The 14375-nt window shown below is 41.1% G+C and overlaps 1 protein-coding gene, 1 long non-coding RNA gene and 1 other non-coding gene across 4 annotated transcripts in view; all 3 read left to right on the plus strand.

The window, feature by feature from the left end:
• LOC141582279 (uncharacterized) overlaps positions 1–14375 on the plus strand; it is a 267838-nt gene that overhangs the window by 130987 nt on the left and 122476 nt on the right. The window lies entirely within an intron of this gene.
• The window catches only part of LOC141582299 (uncharacterized), a 91539-nt gene that overhangs the window by 45293 nt on the left and 31871 nt on the right, over positions 1–14375 (plus strand). The window lies entirely within an intron of this gene.
• LOC141582341 (U6 spliceosomal RNA) lies at positions 7040–7146 on the plus strand. Its single transcript, XR_012515208.1, has one exon. It is a non-coding gene; the product is annotated as a U6 spliceosomal RNA (small nuclear RNA).

A 14375-nucleotide genomic window follows, 5' to 3' on the forward strand; every position in this document is an offset into this window, starting at 1 on the left:
AGGATTGCAGCTCCTGCTTTTTATTTGCTCTCAATTTGCTTGACACGTCTTTCTGCATCCCTTTATTTTTAGCCTACATTTGTCCTTACACAAGTGATGAGTTTCCTGAATACAGCACACTGATGGGTTTTGACATTTTATACAATCAAATGGTCTATGTCTTTTAATTGGGTCATTTAGTCCACTTACATTTAAGGATAATTTTGTTATGTGTGAATTGGATACTGCCATTTTGATGCTAGCAGGCTGTTTTGTCCTTTAGTTGACACATTGTCTTCATTGTGTCGATGGTCTTTACCATTTGGTACATTTTTGGAGTGGCTGTTACTGATTGCTCCTTTCCTTGATTAGTGCTCCTTTCAGGAGCTCTCTTAAGGCAGGCCTGGTGGTGAGAAAATCTCTCAGTAATTGCTTGTCCATAAAGGATTTTCTTTCTCCTTCGAATGTGAAACTTAGTTTGGCTGGATATCAAATTCTAGGTTAACAGTTCTTTTCTCTAAGGATGTTGAATATTGGCCCCCACTCTCTTCTGGCTTGTAGGTTTTGTGTGGAGAGATCCACTGTGAGTCTGGTGGGATTCCCTTTGTGGATAACCTGACTTTCTCTTTTGCTGCCCTTAGCATTTTTTCCTTCATTTCAACCCTGGTGAATCTGACGATTATGTGTCTTGGGGTTGCTCTTCTTGAGGTATATCTTTGTGGTGTTCTCCATACTTCCTGGACTTGAATAGTGGCCTGCCTTGCTGGGTTGGGGAAGTTCTCCTGGATAATATCCTGAAGAGTGTTTTCCAGCTTGCATTCATTCTTTCTGTACATTGAGGTACGCCTATCAAATGTAGATTAGGTCTTTTCACATAATCCCATATTTCTTGGAGGCTTTGTTCATTTCTTTTCACTCTTTCCTCTCTATTCTTGCCTTCTTATTTTACTTCATTGCATTGATTTTCAATCTCTGATATTTTTTCTTCTGCTTGGTCAGTTTTGCTTTTGAAACTTTTGTATGCTTCATGAAGTTGTCGTGCTGTGTTTTTCAGCTCCATCAAGTCGTTTCTATTCTTCTCTAATCTATTTATTCTAATCAGTATATCATCTAACCTTTTTTCTAGGTTCTTAGTTTCTTTGCATTGGGTTAGCACGCGTTCTTTTAGCTCTGAGAAGTTTGTTATTACCCACCTTCTGAAGCCGATTTCTGTCAATTCATCAGATTCGTTCTCCATCTATCTTTGATCCTTAGCTGGTGAGGAGTTATGATCCCTTGGATGAGAAGAAGTCTTCTGGTTTTTGGTGTTTTCTTCCTTTTTGCGCTGGTTTCTTCCCATCTTAGTGGCTTTATCTACCTGTGGTCTTTGTACTTGGTGACTTTCAGGTGGGGTCTCTAAATGGATGCCATTTTTATAGATGTTGAAGCTATTTCTTTCCACTTAGTTTTCCTACTAACAGTCAGGCCCCTCTGCTGCAGGATCACTGGAGGTGCTGTCAAGATCCCACACACCTGGAGATCACCCGTGGGGTTGCAGAACAGCAAGGGTTGCTGCCAGTTTCTGCCTCCGCTATCCTCATACCAGAATGGTACCCACCAGATGTTGGCCTGAGCTTTCCTTTATGAGGTGTCTTTTTGTGTATATGGGGCTCAGAGAATTGCTTGAGGAGACATTCTGTCCCTTATAAGAGCTCAAGTGCTGTGCTGGGAGTTCTGCTGTTTCGTGCAGAGCTGCTGGGCTGGTACCATTAACTCTGCTGCAGCTGAACTCATAACCTGCTGTTTTCCCAGGTGCTCTGTCCTAGGAAGGTCAGCCTTATTTATAAGTTCCTGCCATGCTGCTGCCTTTTTTCATGGATGCCCTGCCTGGCACAAAGTAGTCTACATCGATAGTGGCAGACTTCCTTGGTATTGGGGGATGCCCTTCCCCCCACGGAGTTAGGCCATCCCAGTTCCAGCTTCGCTTGTTGTGAAACTCTTAATCCAGAGTGTTTCAGATTTCTTGTCTCGTGAGTGTGGTACCCATCAAGCCAGATCACATCACCTGGTTTCCTGTCTCAGCCCCCTCCCTTTCAGTTGAATGGACAGCTCTGTCTCCCAGGCATTCCAGGCACCAGTTGAAATGGCCACCCAAACTTTTGTGAGTTTCTTTGTCCTGATGCATCCCTGGCTGAAACTGCTGAAATGAAAACTCATGACGCTTTTATGCTCAGGAATCTCCTTGTCTGTTGGCAGTGAAAACTTCTTTGGAAATGTAGTGAGCACTCACTCTCTGTGCTGTTCTTGCCTGGAACTACATTCTGAAGATGTTCCTATTCAGCCATCTTGGATCTTCCTTAATCTTATGATTTCTAAGAAAAACTCTATCAGTCGTATCTTATTTATTATTAATATTTTGAATTAAAAGCTTCTTTTGTATGATGTGTTTACACCACAGACGTAATGGTGATTTTCTGGAGGATCACTAGAACTAGCATCAGACAACATAGGGAAAATTCTTCACAATATACTATATACATCTGTGTGTATTACACACATGTACATATAAATACACACACACACACACACACACACATATATATACACCTATATACTATATACTATACACACACACACACACACACACACACACACACTCACACGTTTATTTTGAAACAGAGTCTCACACAGTCTGTCGCCCAGGTTGGAGTGCAATGGCATGATCTCAGCTCACAGCAACCTCCACCTACTGGTTCACATGATTCTCCTACCTAAACCTTTTGAGTAGCTGGGATTACAGGTGCACACCACCATTCCTGGCTAATTTTTTTTATTTTTAGTAGAGACGAAGTTTCCCTATGCTGGCCACACTGGTCTCGAACTTCTGACCTCGTGATCCACGCACCTCAGCAGCTAGGATTATAGGTGTGAGCCACTGCGCCCAGCCACATGTAGAAGTGCAGTACTACATAGAACACTGAACATTACATGCTGCTGGGATTACAGGTGTGAGCCACAGTATCCAGCTGCATATATTTTTTTTATTTCTCTTTTTAAGAATCCTGATCTTAAATGAGTTCACAGTTGGATGTAGAAGTGCAATGCTTAGATGCAGATGTGTACATATAGAAGGATACAATACTTAGATGTAACAGTTATGAATAAATGTAATTCTTATAACTGACTATAACAGTATTAGAAAAGTCATATATTGATAAAACCTTCTTCAGAAAAAGGAACTTGAAAACTTAGAGGAACTGCTTCTGTTTAAATATATGCATAGCTAAGGCTCTTACAATGGTGTGGTTTATAGGATAGATATCAGAGTGTAAATCCAATTTTTAAAACGTAGTCAAATGTATTAATCTTATATTTTATGCCTATGATTATTTTGTAATTCAGAGAATAGCTTTTCCAATTCAAAAATTCTTTAAAATCCTCTAGTGATTTATTTTTCATGGTGTTTAAATCAATATTGAAACTTTCTGGAATTTACACTCTATTAGGTTTGAAGTTTTGTCCAACTTTTTTTCAGTAACATATTCACCATGGGAATTCTTTCATTATACAAATATACATCTTATGCTTTAAATTCAGAGGAAATTATGATATGTTATTCTATTTTGTGCTAACTAAAATGTTGCTTTGTTGACGTAGAGTTCTCTTAGCCATAAGAAAGAAAAAGATCTCTTGCATGAAAATAGCATGTTCTGGGAAAAAAATTGCCTTGCTTAGACTGGAACTAGACACAATTCAACAGCAGAACCTGCTAAGGGAAAAAAAAAATTTAGAGGACATTGAAAGTGTGAAAGAAAAGAATGCTAATATTCTTAAGGCCATAAAATTGGATAAGGAAGAATGAAAAAAGACGGTATTTTAGGAGAGTGGACAGCTTAGCATTTTGACAACGAAGAATAAAATGGTCAGTTCTGAATTGCAGAATGTAAGACACAACTAGGAAACACTGGAAATGGAAATTCAATCATGTCCTTGTAGACTGGCTACTGCTCTACATGACTGTGACCAAAGCCAGATAGGAGAAAGCAACTTCTTTCCAGAGAACAAAACCTCAACAGGTTTATTTACAGGAGACAATGAATTCTCATACATCTAACCTGAAAGAGAACAGCAATATTCTTTCTGAACAACTGTAATGCTTATTGTAAAAATTAACAGCCTAAAAATTCAGCTCCATCACACAAGATAAACTGTGAAAGAAAAGACAGGACAGGCTGCCATCTTTCCTGTTGGAGGAACTTAATTATTCCAGCCTGTGGGCATTGGAGAGTACAAACCGACCAGGGGCAGAAGAGTTCCCACAGCACAGCACAGCTGCTTTACGAAATCATGGCCAGACTGCTTCTGTTAGCAGGCTCCTGATCCTGTTCCTTCTTACTGAACAGGACCTCCCACCTGGTGCTTACAGCTACCCTCACAGGTGTTCCCTGGCCAATGGAGATTTGAAATATTCCTTAGACAGAGCTCCCACAGAGAAAGGCAGGCCACCATCTTTGCTGTTTGGATGACTAGGTTCTGGCCTTAGGGCTTTGTAGAATCCAAGCTGACCAGAGGTGTAAGTGGTAGCTCAGCACAGCAGAGCCACCTTGCAAAAACATAGCCAGACCCTTGTTTAAGTCAATCCCCAACAACATTCCTAATCACTGGGTACAGCCTTTCAACAGGGTCTCTGGCTGCCTTCACTGCTGTTCTCTGGCTGACAGATGTTTCAGGCCTCCCTGAATCAGAGCTTCCAGAGAGAGGTCCAGACTGTAATCTTTATTGCTTGGGCAACTCAGCCATTTCAACCTTGGGACTTCAGAGTGTCTGAGGCAACCAGGGGCTGAAGTGAACCCCCAGCACAGCACAACTGCTCTACAGAAACATGGCCAGACTTTTTTAAAAGCAAGTCTCTGATCTTGTTCCTCCTGACTAGACAAGACTTCTGAACTTGTTTCCAGCCACCTCTCATAGTTGTGTCCAGATTGGCAACAGGATTGTACCTCAGTGGTACAGAGGTCCCAGAGGAAGAGGCAGGCTATTATCTTTGTCTTTTTGCAGGCTTCGCTAGTGATACCTTGAGTCGCTGGAAGATATGAGGCAATTAGGTACTGGAGTGGACCCCCAGTATACCACAGCAGCCTTATGGGAAAGTGGCTGAACCGTTACGTGGGTGCTGGTTTCCATATCTCCTCGATGAGCAGGTCCTCCTGGCTTGGGTCTTTATCCAGGACCCCACTGAAACCATCAAGCCAGTAGCAACTTGGCAATTTCTTGGACAGAGCTTCACAGATCGACTGAAATCCTCTCTGCCACTGCCTCTGCAGTGGATCTGCCCTTGTTACCTTCAGAATATCAAGAAAGCAAAGACCCTAAGTGCCATATTGATAACTCTAACAAGCTGCAGTTGACCCAAGTAACAAGACAGTCCATCTCTTGTGGATACCACATACCCCCCACTGCTTATCACTGGACAGGGAACTCTGTCTTGGGCCCATAGAACAGACCCTCCATCCTGGGGTGATTACACTAAGTGATGGCTAACTCACATCTTTCTGGGGTAGAGCCCGCAGGAGACAAGCAAAATGATGGAGCAGGAAGCCAGCTGATGTGAAGCCCAGAGGGCAGGCACAGCTATCTCTCTAGGCTCTACTGGGTCTTATGAGACACTTTATCCCAGCACTTTAGGAGTGTGGATGTCAGATCAGCCACATCTCATGTGAAGATTGCCCAGCAGAGATCAGGTATGAGATTTTCCCTATTAATAAAAGGAGACTTGCTTTAAAAAGTCTGGCCACGTTTTTGTAGAGCAGCTGTGCTGTGCTGGGGCCTCACTTTTCAGAGAGTTATCTGAGGCGTGATATCTACTGGGCATTCTTGCACATGAGATGAAGCTGGTCTGACCTCAGCACTCCTTAGTCTGCTTGCCTCTCCCAGGGCTCCAGCCTGGCCACGCCTGCCTACAGGGCACTCTCAGCTGCCCACACCTTTGTTTCTGTGCCAGTGGACCATGCCTGAGCAGTGAAGAGATGCAGCAAAGCGGACCCTTCAGGCACGCAGCATCCTCTACATTGCCTCTCCATACTGAAGCTCTTTATACAAAAACGTCCTACATCACTTTGCTGGTGTGTGTTTACATGAGTGGATTTTGCTGCACTTGCCCTACTAGCACATGGGAATGTAGCACGCACTTCAACCCACACCAACTCCCATTGAAGAAAGAGCCATGGTAGGCAGAGGAACAAAATCACAACCTCTGCCAACACCTTCTCCTTGTGCTAATTCTGTGCACGAAAAGGGAATGCTAATATACGTTGAGTGGTCGTTGCTGCTTAGGGGGTCACAGAGACGGCACCCAGACATGCACAGGCCAGCACCCTGGCCTGAACCAACACTACCTCCAGTGCAACAGCACACACAGAACGGGTCTTCTGGCCGCCACCAAGCTGTCTTGCCTCCACCACTTCCACCACTGGGCAAATGCCAACAGGGAAGCAGGCAGGTTTGCATCTGCTAGCACTCTGCCAACACCTGCCACACTTTGCTTCCTTCAGTGCAGTAGACTCCAAACTTCGAGGAGCCAGAGAAAAAAGTTGAGACGCAATATAAGTTTCCCAGAATTAAAGCACACAGTCCAGGAATTGAGAGATGAATATTGGCCCACTGAAATCCTCCAAAACCAAAGGCAGCTGCCTGCTTCTACATTAAACCACAATCAAACCCTCCTGATCATCAAACATGATAAAAGAAAAATACCCTGTGCAAAGGTTAGCAACCTCAAAGGTTGAAGGTGAATAAGCTCATAAAGATGAGGAAGAATCAGTGCAAGAACACTGAAACTCAAGAAGTCAGCATGCCTTCTTTCCTCCAGATGATTACATCAACTGTTCAGCCCGTTCAAGTTTTCAGAACTGGCCAGAGGCTGACATGTCTGCAATGATACAAGTAGAATTCAGAATGTGGGTAGAAACAAAGTTCACTAAGTGAAAGAAGTATGTCAACATCCAATGCAAGGAGGCCAAAAATCATTGTAAAACATCGCAGGAGCTAACAGGCAATATATCCAGTATAAACAACATTACTGGTGCTCACTTTGGCAGCACATATATTAAAATTGGAATGATTCAGAGAAGATTAGCATGGCCCCTGCTCAAGGAGGACTTAAAAATTCATGAAGCATTGCATATTTGTGGAAAAAATCAATATCGTGAAAATGGCCATACTACCCAAAGTAATTTATAGATTCAATGCTGTCCCCATCAAGCTACCAATGACCTTATTCACAGAACTGGAAAAACCCACCTTAAACTTCATATGGAAGCAAAAGAGAGTGTGGATATCCAAGACAATGCTAAGCACAAAGAACAAAGCCAGAGGCATCATGCTACCCGATTTCAAACTATAATACAAAGCTACAGGAATCAAAACAGCATGGTACTGGTACTAAAACAGAGAAATAGACCAATGGAACAGAACAGAGGTCCTGGTGGCAATGCCACACATCTGCAACCATCTCATCTTTGACAAACCTGACAAACACAAGCAATGGGGAAAGGATTTCCTGTTAAATAATTGGCGTTGGGAAAACAGGCTACCAGTGTCCAGAAAGCAGAAACTGGACCTCTTCCTTTCACCTTACAGTAGAATTACCTCCAGATGGATTAAAGATCTAGACATAAGACCTAATGCCATAAAAAAATCTAGACAAAAAATAGGAAAAGCCATACAGGACATAGGTGTAGGCAAGTACTTCATGACTAAAACACCAAAAGCATTGGCAACAAAAAGGAACATAGACAAATGGGACCTTATTAAACTCCAGAGCTTATGTACAGCAAAAGAAACCATCATTAGAGTGAGCCAGCAACCAGCAGAATGAGAAACAATTATTGCAATCTACCCATCTGACAAATGGCTGATATCCATAATCTACAAAGAAATAAAGCAGATTTACAAGGAAAAAAACAAGCAAACCCGTTCAAAAGTGGACAAAGGATATGAACAGACACTTTTGAAAAGAAGATATATATGAGGGCAATAAACATGTGAAAAAATACTCATCATCACTGGTTATTTGAGAAATCAAAATCACACTGATATATCACCTCATGCCAGTTAGAATGGTGACCATTAAAAAATCTGGAGACAACAGATACCAGAGAGCATGTGGAGAAATAGGAACAATTTTACAGTGTTGCTAGAAGTACAAACTAGTTGATCCATTGTGGGAGGCAGTGTGGCACTTGCTCAAGGGCCTGGAAATTGTAATTCCATTTGACCCAGCAATCCCATTACTGGGTATATACCCAAAGGATTATAAATCATTCTATTATAAAGAAACATGCACACGTATGTTCACAGTGGCACTGTTTACAATGGTAAAGAACTGAAAACAGCCCAAATTTCCAGAGATGATAAACTGGACAAGGAAAATGTGACACACATACACCACGGAATATTATGCAGCCACAAAAAACGATGAGTTTGTGTCCTTTGTAGGGACATGAATCAATCTGGAAACCATCATTCTCAGCAAACTGACAGAAGAACAGAAAATCCAACACTGCATGTTCTCACTCATAGGCAGGTGATGAATAATGAGAACACATGGACACAGGGAGGGGAGCATGACACACTGGGGTCTTTTTGGGGGTGGCCAACAGGGAGACACCAGGGGTTGGGGAGGTCAGGGAGGGATTACCTGAAGAGATGTATGTGACTGGATGGAGGCAGGAAACCACATTGCCATGTGTGTACCTATGCAACAATTCTGCATGATCTGCATGTGTACCCTATAACCTGAAGTATAGCTTTTGAAAAAAGAATAAACTGATGTGATAGAGCTGAAAAGCACACTACATGAATTTTATAATGCAGCCACATGGTAATTGTGTGTGATTGCCTTATAAAAATTTTTGTAATGTGTGTGGGCACCCAAGGGTGCCCTGTAAGCAGGTATGGCCAGGCTGGGGTCCTGGGAGAGGCAAGCAGACTAAGGAGTGCTGAGGTCAGACCAGCACCATCTCATGTGCAAGACCACCTAGTAGAATAGATCAAGCAAAGGTAAGAGTCTCAGAGCTTGAAAACTGGCTTTCTGAAAGAAAAGAGGCAAGAATGGGGGAAAAGAATGAAAAGGAATGAACAAAACCTTTGAGAAATAAAGGATTATGTAAAAAGGTGAAATATACGCCTTATTAATGTACCTGAAAGAGATGACAAAAATGGAACCAAATTGGAAAACATATTTCAGAATATCATTCATCAGAATTTCCCCAACTTAGCCAGACAGAACAACATTGAATTCAGGAAATCCAGAGAACCTCATATATGCCACAAGAAGAACACCTCTAAGACACATAATCATCAGGTCCTCCGAGGTCAAAATGAAATAAAAATTGTCAAAGGCAGCTAGGGAGAAAGACAAAGTCACCTACAATAGGAATCCCTTCAGACAAACAGTGAACCACTCAGCTGAAATCCCACAAGCCAGAAGAGATATTCAACTACTTAAAGAAAAAAATTTCAACCTGGAACTTCAAGTCCAGCAAAACTAAGTGTCATAAGTGAAGGAGAAATAAGATCATTTTCAGGCAAGCAAATGCTGAGGGAATTCATTACCAGCAGATCTACCTTACAAGAGCTCCTGAAAGTAGAATTTAATATGGAAAGAAAAGATCATCACCAGCCACTACAAAAATGCACTGAATTACACAGACCAGTGAGGCTAAAAAACCAACCACATATGCAAGTCTGTGAAGTTATCAATTAGGAGCGTGATGACAGGATCAAATCCTTACATATCATTGCTAACTTTAAATGTAAATGGGCTAAATGCTCCAATTGAAAGACATAGGGCAGCAAGATAGATAAAGAGCCAAGACTCATTTGAGTATGCTGTCTTTAAGAGACCCATCTCACATGAACTCCCACACATAGGCTCAAAATGAATGGAGAAAAATCCTTCAAGTAAATGGGAAACAGAAAAAAGCAGGTGTTGCAATCCTGGTTTCTGACAAAACAGGCTATACGAATACAGATAAAAAGAGAAGGACATGGGCCCGGCGCGGTGGCTCAAGCCTGTAATTCCAGCACTTCGGGAGGCCGAGGCGGGTGGATCATGAGGTCAAGAGTACAAGCCAATCCTGGCCAACATGGTGAAACCCCATCTCTACTAAAAATAAAAAAATAATAAAAAAAATTTAACTGAGCGTGGTGACATGAGACTGTAGTCCCAGCTACCTAGGAGGCTGAGGCAGGAGAATTGCTTGAACCCAGGACACAGAGGTTGCAGTGAGTTGAGATTGCACCACTGCACTCCAGTCTGGTGCCTGGCAACAGAGCGAGACTCTACCTCAGAAGGAAAAAAAAAAAAAAAAAAAGAGAAGGACATTACCAATGTGGCCCTGACCTTTAATAAATGTCATTATTGCTTGATACCAACCTGGGCTATCCTTATTGTTCAAACCAATAGGATAGATGATTTGCTGAGGTTTGGGAGCTTCTGCCCTCTGGAGCGTCCCAGATCTCCCAAAATTTGGTTCAGAGCTAAGGCTGATTTTGCTTTACAGCTCCTTTTATGAAGTTTTTCTCATTTCTGGTAAGGAAGACAAGTTGTTCTGCTTCCATGATGGTGGAGAGCAGGCACTTCGTTTCTTGAGTTTCAGCTTGCTTCTGGCAGGAAATGTGGGTGTGAATTTTTTCCTACTTCTAAGATGGTAGAGAACAGTCATCAGCCTGAGCCTTATTTCCAAGTAAGTGGCTAAATTAGAGATTTGTCTTAAAATTTTTCCTTAATGACTAAAAGTTAAGATTACCAACCACTTAGTTTTAATTTCTCCTTAACATTATGATACTCAGTAATCATATTTATTGTACATTTTTTTATTTTCTTAACTTTTTTATTTATTTATGTTTGGGATTTTGTTGTTATTTCACTTTTCTTTCATCAATTATGACTATATCTTTCTGACTTGGTCAAATCCAAGGGAATATTCAAATTTTAGGAAGCAAGTCATCTGAATTGGCTAAAACTCTTGTAGCTGCCAAGTACGTATTTTCTAATTCGCAGAAATTTCTTCTTTTTTTTAACCTAGTTAAAAAAATTTTCTGTCACATTAGGCCATCTTTTACCAGCCAAGGCCAGACGGAAGGAGCACTGGTGACCTTCCAATCCTAAGATTCTGCCCTGTTCCCTACAGCAACCTGAGTTTGGTTCCTAAGTCTAGTTCTTTCTGGTTTGGTATTTGTTACTTTTAAAATATCAGCAGTTTTTCCCAGCTATGATGTCGTAGTAAGAGATTCAAAAGGATTTCCTTTAAGAGCTTCATAATTAAAAGCAGATTGGGGACAAGAGATCCAAGATGGCTGATCACTAGCAGCTCGGGATTGTAGCTCCCAGTGAAAGTGCAAAGAACGAGAGGACACCACACCGTCACATGAATTCTTGTTGCTCACGCACCAGGAGATTCCCAGTGGAGGAGCCCCACGGGTCGCTATCGCGACTCTTGTGACCGGCGAGGCGGTTTTGCCGGTGCCTCAGAGCGTCAGTTCTTGGTGCAGCGTCAGAAAAGCACCATCAATCTTAACACTGCTGATTTAGTCAGCGCAGTGGGTTGCTCAGATTTTGGCATTGAGAATCAGTAAGTTGGACATCCACTCAGAAACCCAATTACAAAGACGGTAAATACAAAGACCACAGATGGATAAATTTATATCGAAGGGAAGAAAACAGCCAAAAAAGGCTGAGAATACCCAAGATCAGAACGCCTCTCCCTCAGCAGGGGATCACAGTTCCTCATCAGCAACGGAACAAGGCTTGATGGAGAACGAGTGTGTTCCAATTACAGAAGCAGGCTTCAAAATGTGGATAATGAGAAACTTCTGTGAATTAAAAGAACTTGTTCTAACTCAATCTAAAGAAACAAAGAACTTTAAAAAAAGGTTTGATGAAATCTTAACAAGAATACACAATTTAGAGAGGAATATAAGTGAATTGATGGAGCTGAAAAACACAATATGAGAACTACGTGAAGTATGCACAAGTTTTAACAGCCGAATTGATCAAGCAGAAGAAAGGATATCAGAGGTCGAAGACCAACTCAATGAAATAAAACAAGAAGACAAGATTAGAGTAAAAAGGATAAAGTCGAACGAGCAAAGTCTTCAAGAATTATGCGACTATGTGAAAAGACCTAATCTACGCTTGATAGGTGTACCTGAATGTGACGAAGAGAATGAATCCAAGCTGGAAAATATGCTTCAGGATATTATTCAGGAAAATTTTTCCAACCTAGTAAGGCAGGATAATATTCAACTCCAGGTAATACAGAGAACACCACAAAGATATTCCTCAAGAAGAGCAACTCCAAGGCACATAGTCATCAGATTCACCAGGGTTGAAATGAAGGAGAAAATACTAAGGGCAGCCAGAGAGAAAGGTCAGGTTACCCACAAAGGGAAGCCTATCAGACTTACAGCAGATCTCTCAGCAGAAACCCTATAAGCCGGAAGAGAGTGGGGACCAATATTCAACATCCTTAAAGAAAAGAACTTTCAACCAAGAATTTCACATCCAGCCAACCTAAGCTTCATAAGTGAAGGAAAAATAAAGTTTTTTCTGAATAAACAAGGCACTCAGAGATTTCATCACCACTAGACCTGCTTTACAAGAGCTTCTGAAAGAACCACTACACATAGAAAGGAACAAACAGTATCAGCCTTTCTAAAAAACACTAAAAAGAGCATCAATAAAATGAAGAATTTACATCAACTAATGGGCAAAATAGCCAGCTAATATTAAATGACAGTATTAAACTCACATATGTCATTATTAATTCTAAATTTAAATCGACTAAATCCCCCAATCCAAAGACAGACAGCCAATTTGAATAGAAAACTAAAACCCATCAGTATGCTGCATCCAGACCCATCTCACATTCAAGGATACACAAAGACTCAAAACAAGGGATGGAGAAAGATTTACCAACCAAACAGAGAGCAAAAATAAATAAATAAAAAGCAGAAGTTAAAATTTTTGCCTCTGACAAAATAGTCGTTAAAGCAACAAAGATCAAAAGAAGCAAAGAAGGACATTATACAATGATAAAAGGATCAATGCAACAACAAGAAGAGCTAAAGATCCTAAATATATACGCACCCAATACAGGAATACCCAGACATACAAGACTAATAAAGAGACTTAGACTCCCACACAATAATAGTGGGAGACTTCAACATTATTATTAGACACATCAATGAGACAGAAAATTAACAACGATATCCAGGACTTGAACTCAGATCTGGAACACGTAAGCATAATTAACATTTATAGAACTCTTCACTTTAAATACACAAAATATACACTCTTATCAGTACCACATCATATCAACTTACAAGTTTAAACGAAATGTTGGTTGGCTCCTTGTTTGTTATTCTGTTCCCTCATTTTCTTTTATGTCTCCATTATAGGACAATTGTAGGCATACCCATATTTAGATTGCATTCTAGCCTGGGCAATAAAGCAATACCCCCATCCTCTCTCCCTCTTCCTCTATCTCTTTCTTCCTCTTCTTTATGCTTTTTCTTAAAAAAAAAAAAAAAATTACACAAAGTAGCTGGGCGCGGTGGCTCAAGCCTTTAACCCCAGCACTTTGGGAGGCTGAGGCGGGTGGATCACGAGAAAAAAAAAAAAAAAAAAAGCAGATTTCTTATTCTTATTATTATTATGCTTTAAATTCTGTGGTACATGTGCATGTTTGTTACATAGGTATACACATACCGTGGGGGCTTCTTGCACCCATCAACCCATGACCTACCTTAGGTATTTCTCCTAATGCTATTCCTCCACTAGGCCCAACCGCAACAGGCCCCGGTGTGTGATATTTTCCTCCCTGTGTCTATGTACTCTCACTGTTCAACTCCCACTTATGAGTGAGAACATGTGGTGTTTTGTTTTCTGTTCTTGTGTCAGTTTGCTGAGAATGATGGTTTCTAGCTTCATCCATGTCCCTGAGAAGGACACAAACTCATCCTTTTTCATGACTCTATAGTATTTCATGGTGTATATGTGCCACATTTTCTTTATCCAGTTTATTATGGATGGACATTTGGGTTGGTTCCAAGTTTTTGCTGTTGTGAACAGTGCCACAGTAAACATACATGTGCATATGTCTTTGTGGTAGAATGATTTATAATCCTGTGGTTATATACCCAGTAATGGGATTGCTGGGTCCAATGGCATTTCTATTTCTAGATTGTTGAGGAATCACCACACTGTCTTCCACAATGGTTGAACTAATTTACACTCCCACCAACAGTGTAAATGAGTTCCTATATCTCTACATCCTCTCCAGCATCTGTTGTTTTCTGACGTTTAAAATTACTGTTTTTTTGAAATGACAAGTGATGATGAACTTTTCATT

Source organism: Saimiri boliviensis, chromosome 19, assembly GCF_048565385.1.
Source record: "Saimiri boliviensis isolate mSaiBol1 chromosome 19, mSaiBol1.pri, whole genome shotgun sequence".
Lineage (NCBI taxonomy): Eukaryota > Metazoa > Chordata > Mammalia > Primates > Cebidae > Saimiri > Saimiri boliviensis.